The sequence below is a fragment of the Pollicipes pollicipes genome, unplaced genomic scaffold (genome assembly GCF_011947565.3).
Source record: "Pollicipes pollicipes isolate AB1234 unplaced genomic scaffold, Ppol_2.1 Scaffold_4740;HRSCAF=5597_pilon_pilon_pilon, whole genome shotgun sequence".
Lineage (NCBI taxonomy): Eukaryota > Metazoa > Arthropoda > Thecostraca > Pollicipedomorpha > Pollicipedidae > Pollicipes > Pollicipes pollicipes.
Genome location: NW_023596545.1, coordinates 26,484,877 through 26,500,777, shown reverse-complemented (window position 1 = coordinate 26,500,777; position 15,901 = coordinate 26,484,877). Strand labels below are relative to the sequence as shown.

At 50.6% G+C, this 15,901-nt stretch overlaps 1 protein-coding gene and 8 non-coding genes across 9 annotated transcripts in view; 4 read left to right on the top strand and 5 right to left on the bottom strand.

Moving 5' to 3' along the window:
• LOC119098531 (putative ATP-dependent RNA helicase DDX43) overlaps nt 1-15,901 on the bottom strand; it is a gene marked incomplete at its 3' end in the record, with an annotated part of 34,620 nt that overhangs the window by 8,746 nt on the left and 9,973 nt on the right.
• On the bottom strand, nt 738-809 carry TRNAA-CGC (transfer RNA alanine (anticodon CGC)). The gene has a single exon. It is a non-coding gene; the product is annotated as a tRNA-Ala (tRNA).
• On the bottom strand, nt 1,494-1,565 carry TRNAA-UGC (transfer RNA alanine (anticodon UGC)). The gene has a single exon. It is a non-coding gene; the product is annotated as a tRNA-Ala (tRNA).
• Nucleotides 2,208-2,279, bottom strand: TRNAA-CGC (transfer RNA alanine (anticodon CGC)). Its single transcript has one exon. It is a non-coding gene; the product is annotated as a tRNA-Ala (tRNA).
• TRNAA-UGC (transfer RNA alanine (anticodon UGC)) lies at nt 4,627-4,698 on the bottom strand. The gene has a single exon. It is a non-coding gene; the product is annotated as a tRNA-Ala (tRNA).
• TRNAA-UGC (transfer RNA alanine (anticodon UGC)) lies at nt 8,350-8,421 on the top strand. Its single transcript has one exon. It is a non-coding gene; the product is annotated as a tRNA-Ala (tRNA).
• Nucleotides 10,413-10,484, top strand: TRNAA-UGC (transfer RNA alanine (anticodon UGC)). Its single transcript has one exon. It is a non-coding gene; the product is annotated as a tRNA-Ala (tRNA).
• Nucleotides 14,256-14,327, top strand: TRNAA-CGC (transfer RNA alanine (anticodon CGC)). The gene has a single exon. It is a non-coding gene; the product is annotated as a tRNA-Ala (tRNA).
• Nucleotides 15,352-15,423, top strand: TRNAA-UGC (transfer RNA alanine (anticodon UGC)). Its single transcript has one exon. It is a non-coding gene; the product is annotated as a tRNA-Ala (tRNA).

Below are 15,901 nucleotides of genomic sequence, written 5' to 3'. Positions count from 1 at the left end.
TTCCACATTTGAAGATACTGAAGCAAGCGATCCGCGCATATATATATATATATATATATATATATATATATATATATATATCATACAGATCAGATCAGTGGAAAAGGCCGCTGTACGCACCATCTTTTAGTTTCGTAAATATGCCCTTCAACACGTCACTGTCAAATTGGTTTCTCGTACCCTGCACAACATTGATTGAGAGCAAATTGAAGGCCGTTTTGTCTGGGAATCATGCTCACAACGTCAAATATGAACGAATCGACAATTATATTTTTCTGGGCCTCGATCGCCGCATGGCTAATGGAATAACAGCATTTGAATGATATCATTATGCCGTCATGGATACCTGGCTGACTTTGAAATAGTCCCGTCGGAAAAGTCTGCACATCTGCGTCGCCGTGTAGCTCAGAAACTAGAAGGGTTCTGGTCTTCAGAGATCAGGATTGTGAACTGCACCCAATGATCTTTAAGATGGCTCTTTCAGTCCAACACCAAACTAGAAGACACCTAAACCTAACTAGACACTCCCCGTCATTGAATTTCATGACAACTGGGTTCTTGTAACCATTCAAAAATCACACAAATTCCGTGTCCAGCCGCTAAAGCTCTCTCCAAGCAGAGTTTGTTTGTTTCCCCCGACGTCGCCCAGCTGGCATTATTTTCTTATATGGTTGGAACATAAATTCCAACCTGAAAGCTGCTCGTGTTGGCCAGTCGTGACATTTAAAAGCTCCGACTGGAGATGCCGGGGTTTGAACCCGGGGCCTCTCACATGCGAAGCGAGCGCTCTACCACTGAGCTACATCCCCAAGTTATTTGTCCAGATGGGGCTGCCAGAAACGGACAATTCTTACAAACCACTCAGGTCGGCGGTGAGCGGCAAAATAAGAGCATATGTGGGTGTCTCAGCATCGGGATTAGCATTAGGCCATGCCTCTGATCTGCCTGTATCAAGAGACATAAGAGCAGCCACACAGGATGTGTCATGAAATAATAAATAAACACGTTTAAATAGCGTACACTATGCAATGCGTTATTACGTAACGAAAGCAAACAAGGAGTTGAGGAAAAGGGTAACCAATAGTTAAGCTGCGCGTCTGAGAAACCGGAGGCCCAGAGTTCGATTCTCCGCGGTTTTGATTCTCTTCCTGCCGGGGTGGGAGGTGGGTGACGCCATGAAGTCTCAGCAACTGAGTGCGTCGTAACGCTTCAATGACGAACAAACCCCCAAAACAAATGGTTCTGGCGGAGGCATGCAAATGGCACTCTTAAAATTGCTCGGCGACGAACTTGGTTATTTAAAATGACAAGTAAGAGCAAGGGTTAAAATTGCAAATCACGAGGGTCGAGTCTCTCTTGTGAGCATTTTGGAACTTGGGACCAATTTGCTCATTGCCCCGTAACGGTAACATCCATTGGGTGTGATTTGCGCCCTGGTGTTTGCATACTTTTTCGTCCCGTTGCCCATGCTAGATTGGCCCAAAACGCCCCTCTGGAGATGCCGGGGTTTGGACCCGGGGCCTCTCACATGCAAAGCGAGCGCTCTACCACTGAGCTACATCCCCACACAACGCCTCGAGTCACGTGTGATTGCAAAAACTGTCGGTCGTTTGTGAAAATTAAGTAATTATTGACGGGTGGAATGTGAGCACTCATGCTTGCTCTGTGCTGGGGTAACACCATAAAAATGCAGGAGGATGAAACCGCTGATGAAAACCAAACCCAGGTGGGTATTGTTCGCCTACCGAGGGAGTGTCGGAGCGCGCCGTCACACCGCGTGTAAGTGCCGGAGTGAGAATGTGCGCGTAATGAAAACTGGTCGCCTGTGCTGTTTAGAACGTCGGCCAGACTACCATCTCCGAAGGTGAGAATGTGTGTCCCATGGAGCGTTTCGCCTCCCCCTCCCCGTTATCTGGCACGACTCTCACCGACCTTCGTTGCCTGCTATAGTTGCAACAGGAACAACGCCGTTTGTGTGATCCGTTCATGACGTGTCCTGTGGGATACCGGTGTTCGACGGCCAGTGGCCGGCACATGCGAGGGGAACATATAACTGAACACATAACTTCCTAGTATACATACGTCAAGTTGCCAGGGGCCTTTATCATACATCTGTAGTGACTCCCAGATGCACTCAATTTCCAACTTGGCTTTAGGCTGAGGAACTCCGCCCGTCCTGATCAGCTATGGAGTCGAAAAGCAGGCCTTGGAGATGCCGGGGTTTGAACCCGGGGCCTCTCACATGCGAAGCGAGCGCTCTACCACTGAGCTACATCCCCGCGGGTGCCGTCAGCATATGACTGACATTGAACAACACTTCTTGGCTGACATTCCTCCGGTTCCTGATATTTCTTGCCAGGAACCAATTGCTGGTTTCTAGTGTTTGAACCACGAATAACACAGGAAACAGTTCGCTATCCGGCCTCGGACCCCGCAAGGAACGGGATGCGGCACAGAAACGTGCTAAGCAAACCAGCAACAGGCAGGATCCAACAAATTTTGTAAAGAAACCAATAAGACCGAGGATTCCTTGCTACACTAAGACGAGCGATCCAGCACAAACAAAATCCAGCCTGAAATGTGGCTAGAGAGCCGGCGAAAACCAAGATCCAGCCAGGAGTCATTTTTGAGGACCCAGCCGACACCGATATCCGGTATGGAGTGCTGTCAAAGGAGCCAACGAGTACCCGGATCTAACCTGCAATTCTTGTCGGGAACCAGCACCTTTTTACACGTAAGCTGTAACATCCAGCATTGAAATTTCTGGTCGAAAGTTCATGAACCTAGGTGGCCTATAAAGCGGGCATGTCATTCGACGGTTACACACGTTCCGTGTTGATAAGCAAGACAAAAATTAAAAAAGCAAGAAGATAACGGGGATATTGAGGATACAAGGGCCGACACGAGCAGAGCATGGCGGGAATGTGCCCATTTCTGCCTCCTCTCCAATCGTGTAACCAAAAGGCACTACGAAACGCGTATATAGCTTAAAGTACCTTCATACCTGCGATACCTGTCGCATCCCACGTGACAGGACTTGAAGTCGAGACGGGACGCAAGCGTCCGCTAGTCGATGGGCGCCCCTCCAATATCAGGATTCAACAGTCGTTGTTCTGCAATCTTCCGCAAGAGCTTGCAAGGTTGACTATGATGGGCTCAGAGCACTTCCCGGACAGAGCTCGTTGCGTATGCCGGCCGTTGATACCGGCCGTATATACCGGCCGTATGTATCGGCCGTATGTGCGTTGAATTTACCACCCAACTTTCACCGGCCATTTCCACGGGAGATTTTCCCCGACCTGTCCACCAGATACGGCTGCTGAGAGTGCACATCCTCTGAGGCACGGCCGCCCGGGACTCTGTTGATCTTCGTTGGCCAGCCGCTAGCCGACTTTTCCTTGTTAGTCAACGATGCGCCCGCCGTGGCACCCGTGACCAGCGTCGCCGCACAAGGAATCTGTCATCTTCCTTGTCCAGTCCAAGTCCAGGATTGCCACGCCCCCCCCCCCCCCCCTCCGTCCTCCTCTCACGGGGCGGCTGCGCCCCCTTGGCCGTCGAGGGGCAAGAAGCGCCAGAAAGTCTACCTCGTGAAGACCGCACTTGTTACGCTTTCTAGCATTGTATGTGAATGTGACACAAAAGGGACGCGGGACGGCATGTTGATGAAAGCCGTATCCCCTAAAGCGGCTCTTCCACAGTGTTGTGGGATTTTGAACCGCTATATCCATTTTCAAGATTCTTGTTTCTAATCTCGACGCACACGAGATTTTGCAGACTTTTCCACCGCGTAATTAGGAGTTCGCAGATATGCATGGCGTCATAGAAACGTCTCACAACTTCCCCCAACTCAATGGCAATGTTGTGCTCAAGGTCTAAAAAAGTATGGCCATTGGAATATTCGTGTCTGGAACACGCCAGCATGAATCGTTGCGCAGGCAGTCAGCGGTTGGTTAAAAGCTATCCCGCTGGTTACATACCCCAATTACGATTGGTTACTTGGATAGGAGCTCTATCGGCCAGTAAGGACCATTTCAGCACCTGAGGCCTCAGCCGCCGAGACTCAACCCGCGCAGGGACCCATCTGTGGGGTTTGCGCCAGCTTACCCGGACAAGCGGGTTTGGTTTTTTGGATTAAAGCTCCTTCAACCAGAAATAATCGTTTCAGGACTATGGGACGAAGGAAATTGGTTCACTTTAGGGCAGACTTGCACGCGCCTATGGAGCCAACCGCCAAGCTTTAACCCGCGCATGTGCGCTGGGTTCCCGGTCAAGGTTCCCTTCCCACGGGGCTCCTGACCGACTCGCGGCTGACACATGCAGCGTGCCCCAGACAAGCGGCGTGTGGCGAGGATGTGGGAAAAAGCGAACAATAGAAAAAAGCGCGGATGTCGATCATGTATAGCTGCTTGCTGTCGATCGTGATTCGCGTTTGTAATAAATAACAGGCACTGGGGAGTAAAAAAACATGGCACCACGTAAAAATATACCAGACTGTCACGAGAAAAGACCGTACGTATCTTACATTCATGAGAGTAGAGTGTGACATTCATGGACCGTGATTTGCTCCCTGCTGTCTGTGCATAATTCGGCCAGTTTTCTATGCTCGACTGCCTCAAAACGTTCTACTGGAGATGCCGGGGTTTGAACCCGGGGCTTCTCACATGCAAAGCGAGCGCTCTACCACTGAGCTACATCCCCACATAAGGCAGCGAGCCACAGGTGATTGCCAAAACGGTCGGTCGTCTGTGAAGATGCAGTAATTATCGATCGGTGGTATATTAGCAAAGACTCAGCTCGGTCCATGCTGGGGTTGACAATTACATTTATCCCAACCTTGATCGCCGTATGGCCAATGAAATCACAGAATTTGAACAGCGTAAATAGAAAACAGTTATTTTGGAATCTTGGACGCATGGGCGGCTTTAAAGCCTCCCCGAAGAAGTCCGCACATCTCCCCCGGCATATAGCTCAGAAATAGACTCGGTCAGGTCTTAAGAAAGGCAAGCTTGTGAACAGCACCGAATGGTCTTCAAGATGGCTATTTGAGTTCAAACCCCATACAAATGTACAACATCCCTTTTAAGCAGCTTGCTTCCGTGCCCGAATCTGTCGCCGACGCGTGGCCAACTATTCAGAACAACCCACTTCAAGACTTTTTTTGAAAATAACGAGACATTCCGCCCCCGAGTCCATGCGCGGAACTTTCAGCGCACTAGACAATATCAGGTCCGAATGTTTCCATTCTATAACCGGTACCCATGACTGGACGGCTGACCGTTCCGTTCCGTGCCGCCGACGCTGCCTTCGCGTCATCATTCTGATCGGCTGTCAGCGGACAGATGAGGCGGGCGAATGATGAGATGGCCGGCAGTGGGTGCGTGCCAGCCGGCGTCAGACGAGCGGGCAGGACCTGCCAGCTCGCGACGGAACGCTTTGACCCAGGCTCTCACCCTGACCAGGAGTGGGTGCGTGCCAGGCGGCGTCAGACGAGCGGGCAGGACCCCCCAGCTGGTGACGGAGCCCTTCGACCCAGTTTCGCACCCTGCCCGCCCTCGCAGCGGCACCGGCCAGAGGACGATGCAACACCAGTCTGTCTCAGCCACGCGTCCGTGACTCAACGATGGTCGTGCTTTGCCGCAACCGCTCCTTCTCGCGGAACGTAAGAGGCAGAGCAAATCTTGAAATGCCTTCTGTTTTGCCAAACATTTGCATTGTCATTCATTCCAGTCCATCGGGCCGTGGCAGCCCTTACATCCCCTCTCCAACACGCATCCACGCACGCACGCGCATGTCAACCCTGTCTGCCACAGGCAGGCGCAGGCGGACCTGCACACCACCAACCCGCCGTGATCCACACATGCCATTGGCCATTGTCTGCGCACCTTGCACGGCCCAGTAGAGCTGTCAAGTGTAACAACGGGAGTGCGGGTGCACTAGTTTCGAGGAAACGGGCGCAGCCATGCCGAATGAGCCTAACACGTGTGTTTATCCCCATCCCTTCCCTTGGCTTCAGGGCGTCCCCCCCCCCCCCCTGACAAACGTGTGCTTGTGCTTCAATCCCAGCCTGCTGACAGTCACTGCATGGTCACAGACAGTCCACAGTTTCGACAGCCACATGTGAGGGACAACCGTCTGTGGCAGACAGGATGCAGCCCGGTGGTAGACTTCTCGCCCTGAGTGGGGGAAGCCCAGGATTCAAACCCATAAATCTTCATGCGGTGATTGAATGGCTCGCTTTGTACGTGACAGGCGCCAGGTTCAAAATTCGGCATCTCCATATGGTGAGTTTTCAGGGCAATCAAGCGTCAAAGGTGACTACAACACGACTTATGTGAGGCCAAGCGTAAGGCATAACACGAGCAATGAGCAGGCCAACTATAGGCAAACTATCAGACCACAAGGCCATGTTTAGAGACGTGAACAAAGCCGCAATGGTCTCCGTTCTACGTTGTTTAACACGATCGGGTCCAATTCACAACATAATTAAACATCATTAACAGACACAACACAGCCGCGTTCAATTCACAATATGATAAACAGTTTATCCATTTAATTTCGACGGCATTCCGTTCAGCCAGCCCGCCCTCGTACGCATATCTGAAGTTCAGCTTGTCCGGTAGTCAGATACAGACACGGGCCGGGCGCTGAGTCGGGGTTTCCAGGCCCCGTCTGTTGCGGGCCACGACCGGTCGGCTCGGATGCAGTTGCCGAGATAACAACAAAACGTGTGCCATATGAGAACAGATGGAACGGAGGCGGATCCACTTCAGACCGCTGACGGGCCTCGAGAGGGGGGGGGGGGCAAAATTCAACAAATTAGATCCACTTTTAAAGGCTGGTCGGAATTTGCTCGACGGCGTACTGCGCAGTGCTTCAAAACACATTTGCCGCCGTAAGAAGTGCTTATAATTTCTATAAAACCCCACAGCATGTCGAATGTTGCCTAATTTTCGACGCCTGGGCTGGCATAGCCTTATTGCCCTGCCGCCTGGACCTGTCCACGACATGGAACCCATGTGGTGGGCTGAAATGATAAAAGCCGCCCTATGCAACGAACGGCTGCATTTGTATACCACTTCCCTCATATATAAAGACCGCAGTGTTTTAACAACAGCATCCTCAAACATCAACCGTTGGCGCCATGAGTTATTGACCCAAGTGGGGTTTTCTACGATTGCAGCGGTCATAGTAAGACGCGAAGATGGATCGAAGCCGTCTCAAGACAGGAAAGAAAAAAGGTCAACGCGACCACGGGCTTCTGCCAACAAACTGGACGCCTGGGTGATGTTCTAAAACACAAAACCACCCACTTTTCACGAAGATATGGCTTTGAAACGCAAGGCTTCGTCGTTGCATAGTATGTGTGCGTGTATGTGTGTGGGGGGGGGGGAGGGGCGTTAGTGCTACGGTGCTTGCTTTCCGTATGAGTTATCAGATTAAGCCACATCATCTCCAGAAATCTTATTGCAAGCAGCACGACTAGCTCGCACCTGTTGAGTTCTGAAGATAGTAATAATAACAAGAAGTTGGAGCAAATGAAACCATGCTGTAGGCTGGCAACAGACAATCAAGTCTAATGAAAGCGTGCCAGCGTGAAAGTGTGAGTCGAGTTCAGCGTGCTGGAATCACTACCAGGGTATACGCGGCACGAGCCCTGGGCCTGCGCGGCTTTTTGCCCGACAGTTTCAGAAAGGTCTGCAGACAGCTGGCCTGACGGGATCAGCCCGGCGTGTGCGGGCATGTTAAGATTTTGATCGACTGGCGGAGAAATGCCAGCTAGCAACCAGCCAGGCCGGGTCAACCTGACCTGTGCGACTGTTTTGGAGTATACCGTACAGCACACATTACGCTCCGCCGTCCGATCTGACAACAAAGTCGTACGGAAAACTGCAGAAGGCCTGAATCGGCTTACTCTGGCTGCTGGGATCCAGGAACGTCCAACAAGCTACGCTTAGAAAGTGTAAAGCACATTAAGTCATCCTTGCATAGTATAGTCATCCCAAGTATAAAATATAACATGTTTTCCTAATCTAAGAGGGTCACCCGGTGAGAGGTACTTCAAGGAAGCAGGGCAGAAGCGGAGCCGCGAGGAAACAGCGGGACAAAATACCGTGGTTCGATCACAAAGGGCAAGATAGTGATGCGACCTTGCAGCTTAAGTCCGGAGTAGGGCGAGTTCAGTTATACGGCGCTCGCCTCGCACATGAGGCGTTTCTTCCTCGCACCTTCTGGGCGTCATGCCAGCCTTAATAAGGTGTGGCTCAGCTGCGCTGAACACCTGCCAACGATTACAGCATGGTACAGATGACCGACAATTTCGACAGCTACATATGGAGAACATCGCCATGTGGGGATGTAGCTCAGTGGTAGAGCGCTCGCTTTGCATGTGAGAAGCCCCGGGTTCAAACCCCGGCATCTCCAACTGCCTGGTTTTGTGCCAGTCGAAGGGCCATAACACCCCAAGGCATCCGATCCTCTTATTTTCATTCCTGCTCATTATCGCATCCTCGCGACGCCCCGTTGGACCAGGGCAGGCTGCATGCGTCAGCCACGAGCGGGCCATAGGGGGTCCCTGCGCGGGCTAATGCCCGGTGGCTGGCCCCCCAGCCGCACGTATTCCTGCCCCATCGTTATTATCTACTCTCATTCACCCCATAGTCCTGAAATGGTCAATACTGACTGAAAGGGCTCCAATCCAAACAGCCAACAACCCAACCATCCCCAAAGCAACGAAGAGCACAAACATAAAAGGCTATGCTCAGGAAAGTTAGGAAACTCTCGGGATGTCTGGGTCGTTAAACATGGCAAAGTCTTACCCAAAATGCGCATCAGGGAGAGCAAGTTATTTCCTGTAACTTATGGATTGGGCTCTCCTCGTTACCAGGACAGTACTCGTGATTAAATGCGATGCAATTTTATTTAGTAACCTTTTTGGTCTGTAATCACATCTACAAACTGCACCAACTTTTCCTTTCGAGAGTTGTCCATCAAATCTTAAGGGCGCCAATTAAAGACAGGGGTCTCTACCGATACAGGCTTGATGCCAAAGGGTGCCACTTCCATGACGAAGAAACCTCGTGAGCCAATTACAAAAGTTGCTCATTTTATAACGGGCATTCATGTTTGGAGGCATTTTCATTTTCCAAAGAGCACTCATTTTCCATCGAGAGTCTCGATAGTCCCGCGCCGCTGTTCCTTTCATGAAACAAGGACGCCAGGTTTTATGGCTAGTACCGATCAATGTACGGGGACGTCATCACACGAACAGCCTGCCACATCGACATCAACGTATTCCTTATCTGTTATCCTGGCAGCACATATTGTCACGAACGCTCATTATTGGCAGGTAGTTCTGCTCACGAGCACAACGGCATTTTAAGTACGGTGGCACCAGTTCTCCCCTGCGATATGCTTTCACACCATTAAAGGGTACCATCGTATCGCATTCGCGTCCCAGAAATCTTGCAAACGGACCCTTTGTGCTTGTCCAGAGATACGCTTCCTAGCTGTTCCTGCACACCAGCAGCCACGGGGCACCGCCGTCCCGTGGTCTCGGCGAAATGTACTGGACCTCTCATCCAGCAGCACAGGCTACCAGTCCCGAGGGGAGGGGGAGGAGGCTAGCCCAGCTGACATGGCCAGGTCAGCTTACAACTCGGCTGGTGGATTTGGGGCACGTACACGCGGCGAGCTTCGCTTACCGTGAACTCTAAACCCAGTCACCCGTGTGAAGCGTTCTTAAGACATAATTACCTGTTTTATCATCCTATGAACGCCAACGAGACTATTTTCCGTCACAATACCCGTATACCATCAAAGTGGCGCAATTTCCCTACGCGTTTAAGAATAGGTCCCTTCAGCCCCCTTCCCCATCCTATCCAGCCCCACCTCCGCACCTCTGACTTGATTGTAAGGACCGAGCAAGACGTCCCTGAGTTACATAATAAGGACAAGACAAGACGTCCCTGAGTTACATAAGGATGAGATTGTGGATCTCCTTGCGTCCCTGAGCATGGGCTTTACCTTATCGTAATGGGGGGTTGTGGTTGTATCAAGTTTATTCCATCATAGACATCGCATGCTCGGAAGCGTGCTCTCGCCGTGGCAGTTCCAGAGCCGATACACACGGTCCATCGGCGCTAGTTCCTTATACGAATTCTAGGGAGGATCCTGGCTACTAGATCCGTTGGCTCTGTACTGAGCCTTAGGCCTTGCTCGGTCCTTAATATCAAGTCAGACCGGGTCTTGATGCTTGATGCTGGAGCTCCTGAACATCAGACCATCCAGTTTTCATAAGAACAATTCATGCATAACAAACACACTAGTGCGTGCTTATTATCAGCCAATTAATTATTGCATGGCCACAGACGACCGATGATTTTCACAGCCCCTTGAAAATCACGGACCACTGCGGGGATGTAGCTCAGTGGTAGAGCGCTCGCTTTGCATGTGAGAAGCCCCGGGTTCAAACCCCGGCATCTCCATTCGCCGCATTTTACGTCGATCGAACATGGTGTCGACAGGAGTTCTCGAGCGCGCCAACTTCTCTGGTCATTTTTGGACAGTTAAGCATTTTGGTTGCGGGCGCTGAATAACCAGAGAAGTTGGCGCGCTCGAGAACTCCTGTCAACACCATGTTCGATCGAACATGGTGTTGACAGGGCACCAATTGTTGAAGATGCACGAGGCCGCGATTGCAAAGAAATCCGCGACTCAGATTTTTAAAAAGCGAGACGCCGAGAAGGGCCGGGCTGTTGAAGTTGAAAATTTTAGATGGTTAAAGTAAGGCCCACATAGCCTCCGGCCTCATTCACAATGCGGAGAGCGTTGGTAAGTACAACGCGATGCATTGCAATGGCGTTTCTGGAATGCACTTATCTATCTTTCGGACATCTGCCCATGCTTGTGAAAAAAACATTAATTTTTGCCGTCAGGGTTCTCTTCAATATGAAATTCGCGCCAGCTGTTCCTTCCGAGACGCACGCAATATCACAGGGGTGCTGCGTTTTTCAAAAGGGCGCTCCGATGAATCCGCTATGTAGCGTTACCCACTTTATTGGGACCGTTATTTTTGAAAGGGCGTTCATTTTCGCCGTTAGCCCTATGACCTGCAAACCTCTTCATGAACCAGGCATGCCTAGTGTTATGGCTGATGCCGTTTTATAAACAATGTCACCATCAGAGCGTAGCCCGATGATCTGCAGACCTCTTCATGAACCAGGCGTGCCTAATTTTATGGCTGATGCCGTTTTATAAACAGTTCTCCCTGTCTGTCACCATCACAGCGCATATATCAAGTCGGCCATTTTTCGCCAGTGCTACTAAAAATCGCAGCGGTAGCAGTGCGGCGAGTTGAAGTCATACCAGTGAGTGAGCCCGTCCACCACAGTGGCAACCTCGACACGGCTAGTCGAGCAGTGACTTTGAAGTCATGAGACCGTTACCTAACGTGATAAAAACTATGACGCAGTGAGGGGCGTTCTTCTAAAAAGTGGCATGCCATTTTCTACAGCAATCGTTTGCACTTCAAAGCAAACCAACAGTTGCAAGTGAGCTTTTTCACCATATTTTATGTGTCCCTCAATATCCTCAAACGTGGAACAGTTCCTTTAGGGAGTGTTCCAAAGAACGTCTCACATTTAAAGAGATTGAAGCAAGCATCAGATATGATGAACAAAGCCCACTTGTAACTATTGGTATACTTTTTAAGTGGAAAAGACTGCCCTGTACAACACAATTATGTTTAATAAATATGCTACTCAGTGTGCCATGGTCTGATCACGCCATCGTACCTTACTTAACATTAATTGAGAGCCAGGTGACGTCCGTTATACTTGGAAATAGCGCTCACCAACGTCGGATATGAGTGCCTCGACGATTATATTTTTCTTGGCCTTGATCACCACGTGGCTTATGGAATGACAGGATTGAAATGTCAGCACGTCATGAATGCCAATGTGGCTTTAAAACACTTTCCCGACATATCTACGCCCATTTTCGCGGGCGTGTAGCTAAAAAACTAGAGGATCTTAGGTCTTCAGGACATAACTGCGAACAGCACCGAAAGGTCCTCAAGATGGCCACTTCAGTTCAAAACCCTCATATACATGAAGAATACTCCTTTAAACAGCAAAATTAAACTGTTTCCTCAATTTGCTGCTCAATACGCCACCGTTTGACTACGTAATACAACGTCTTTTTATAACGACAGAGTCGCTGCCAGATTGGCTGCTAATATTTCGGACGGAGCGACTTACTCGTGGTATTGAACGCGCCGCCAGTTGGCGTTAGCGGCCTATGCGCGTGCGCTTATGTTACCGGCAGTATGTGGGCGTGTATTGGTCTTTTCCCGTGACATTCCTGCATACTTTTCCGTGGTTCCATGTTGTTTACTCCCAAATGCATGCCAGTTATCACAAATGCAGGTCATGATCGACGGCAAACAGCGGTCCATGATCGGATTCCGTGCCTTTATTCTATTTCTCGCTTTGCCCTGCAACCTCGCGACGCCCCGCTTGTCTGGGTCAGGCTGTATTCGCCAGCTACGAGTGTCCTCTGTTGGGGCCCCCGCAGATGGATCCCTGCGCGAGTTACGTCCAGGCGGCTGAGTTCCCAGGTGAATGTGGTCCTGCCCCATCGTTATCCATTTCCCTTCGTCCCATAGTCCTGAAAAGGTCATTTCCATTCGAAAAAGGTCATTATTGGCCCATACGGCTTTTATCCAGATAACCAATCGTAATCGAGGCACGCAGTCAGTGGCATAACCTCTTGCTAACCAACCGCTGTGCGCCAGCGCGACGATTCATGCTGGCGTGCTTCACACACGAATAATCAAATAACTACACTACTTTAGACCTTGAACACAATATGGCCATTAAGGCGGAGGAAATCGTGTGATGTTTCTATGACGTCATACAGATATATGTCTGCAAAAGCTCGTGTACGTCTACGTTAGAAAAAAGGGTTTGTGGCCCTAACAATGCATAAATCTTATCTATACAAAATGATCTTGAGAAACAAATATTTCAGTTCAAAATTCCATACAAATGCGGAAGAGTCCCTTTAACGGATAGGGCTTTTATAAAAACGACATCTGGCATCCTTTTAGTGTTAGATTCAGGTACAATCTTGGAGCGCGTACCACGTGCGGTCGCCATGAGGCACACTTCCTGGCCCTTCTTGCCCCTCGACGATAAAGGGGGCATTGCCGTGAGGGCCCGATTGACATGGAAAGGTCGGCTGGCGGCTGGCCAACGAAGGTCAGCAGAGCCTCGGGGGGGGGGGGGGAGGGCCTTAAACATTGTGCACTCTCAGCAGTCGTATCTGGTGGACAACTCGGGACAAAATTTCCCGTAGAAACGGCCGGTAAAATCGGGTGGTAACTTCAAGGCATACACAACAAACTTTGCTCAGGCATTATCAGAAGCCATCATAGTCAACCATGCAAGCTCGTCCGAAAGATCGCAAAACAATTGACTGTTGGATCCTGATAGCGACGGGGCGCCCATGGACAAGCGGACGCTTGCGTCCCGTCACGATTTCAATTCCTATCACAGGGGATTCAACAGACATCACATATATAAGGATATATTAAGTTATCTGCGCATTTCCGAGTACCTTTTCGTTACACGAAAGGGAGGACGGCGAAATGGACACATGCCCGCCATGCTCCCCTTGTGCGGCCCATGTATCACCAATATCTCCATTATCTTCTTGATTTTTGTTGTGTTCATTTTGTGTTGCTTGTCAGCCAACCAGGTTTCACTGATTTTCCATCAGACATTTCAATGCTGGATGTTACAGGTTACATGTGAAAAGGCATTGCTTTATGACAAGACATGTTAGATTCTGGTTCTTGTTGGTTCCTCTGACAGCACTCTACACCGGATCTCGTTGTTGGCTGGATCCTCAAGTGATTCCTGGCTGGGTCTTGGTTTTCGCCGGCTCCCTGGCCAGATTTCCGGCTGGGTTTTGTTTTTGCTGAATATCGCGACTTGGCCTAACACTGCATCCTGGTTCTCATTGGCTGTCTTGCACAATTTGTTGCATCCCGCTTCTTGCTGGTTTCCTTGGCACGTTCAGGGCCGGATGCTGTTCCTTGCCGGGTCCGGGCCGGATACCGAACTGTTTCCTGGGTTATTCGTGGTCCAAGTGCCAGTGACCGAGAATTGGTTGCTAGGAAGAAATGTCAGGAACCGGGAGGATGTCATCCGAAGGGTGTCCGTCACTGTCAGCCATAATACTGGGCCACCCGCGGGGATGTAGCTCAGTGGTAGAGCGCTCGCTTCGCATGTGAGAGGCCCCGGGTTCAAACCCCGGCATCTCCAAGTCTTGATTTTCGACTCCATGACTGGCCAAGACGGGCGAAGTCCCTCAGACGAGTGCATCCTTAGAAAAATCCTAAAAAGTCTATCCTAAAGCCACCTTAGAAAATGAGCGCATCTGGAGCTCACGACAGGTGTACGAAAAGGTCCGAGGTCACTCAGCGCATGAATCCTGGGAAATGGCGTTCAGTGATATGCTCTCCTCGCATGTGACAGACACCAGTATCCCAACGGACCATACAGACGACGTTCTTCCCGTTGCAACTGTAGCAGACAACGAAGGTCCATAAAAGCCATAAAAGTCACGCCACATGACGGAGGGGGCGAAACACTTGATGCGACAGATTTTCGCCGCAAGTAATGGGAGCCTGGGCGACGTTCCCAATGGCACAAATATCCATCTTTCATTAGACGCACATGATTACTTCCGACACTTACATGGTGCAACGGTGCGCTTCGTCACTCCGACGGCGTGGCGGTGCACTCCGACACTCTGACGGTGCGAGGACAATACCGACCTGGGTTTGGTTTTCATCAGCGGATTTCATCCGCCTGCCCATGGCGTCAGCCCGGCACGGACCGGACTTGAGTCTTTGTTAATATACCACCCGTCAATACTTACTGCGTTTTCACAAACGACCGACCGTTTTGGCGATCACCCGTTAACGACGGAGTCCAGCGGGGATGTAGCTCAGTGGTAGAGCGCTCGCTTTGCATGGGCGACGTTCCCAATGGCACAAATATCCATCTTTCATTAGACGCACATGATTACTTCCGACACTTACATGGTGCAACGGTGCGCTTCGTCACTCCGACGGCGTGGCGGTGCACTCCGACACTCTGACGGTGCGAGGACAATACCGACCTGGGTTTGGTTTTCATCAGCGGATTTCATCCGCCTGCCCATGGCGTCAGCCCGGCACGGACCGGACTTGAGTCTTTGTTAATATACCACCCGTCAATACTTACTGCGTTTTCACAAACGACCGACCGTTTTGGCGATCACCCGTTAACGACGGAGTCCAGCGGGGATGTAGCTCAGTGGTAGAGCGCTCGCTTTGCATGTGAGAGGCCCCGGGTTCAAACCCCGGCATCTCCAGTGGACAGTTTTAGGCCAGTCGAGCATGGGAAACGGGACGAATGAGAGTGGCAAACATCTGGATGCAAATCACACCTCATGGATGTTGCCGTTACCGACAAGTAGGTCCCGAAGGACGCGTATGCTAAGGAAGGACGTGACACGCCTTTGACTTGCAAGTTTAAACAATCCCATGGCCAGAGCAAAGTGCTTTTCGCGTGCGGCCATCAAAACCATTTCCAAGCTTTTCTGGATTTCGTGTGTCATTGAGGCGTTACTAGGCACTCAGCTGCTAATGTTACATGCCGTCGCCTGCCTCTCACCCCGACAGGAAGGGCGGGAACGGCGGGGAATCAAACCCTCTACCTCCGTTTTCCTAGACGCACAGCTCAACCACCGTTCACCCCAATCCTCGATTAATTTTTTGGCTTTGAATAGGTGACACATTACAAGATGTAATTACATATATTTATCCAATTATTACTCGATTAACTATTTT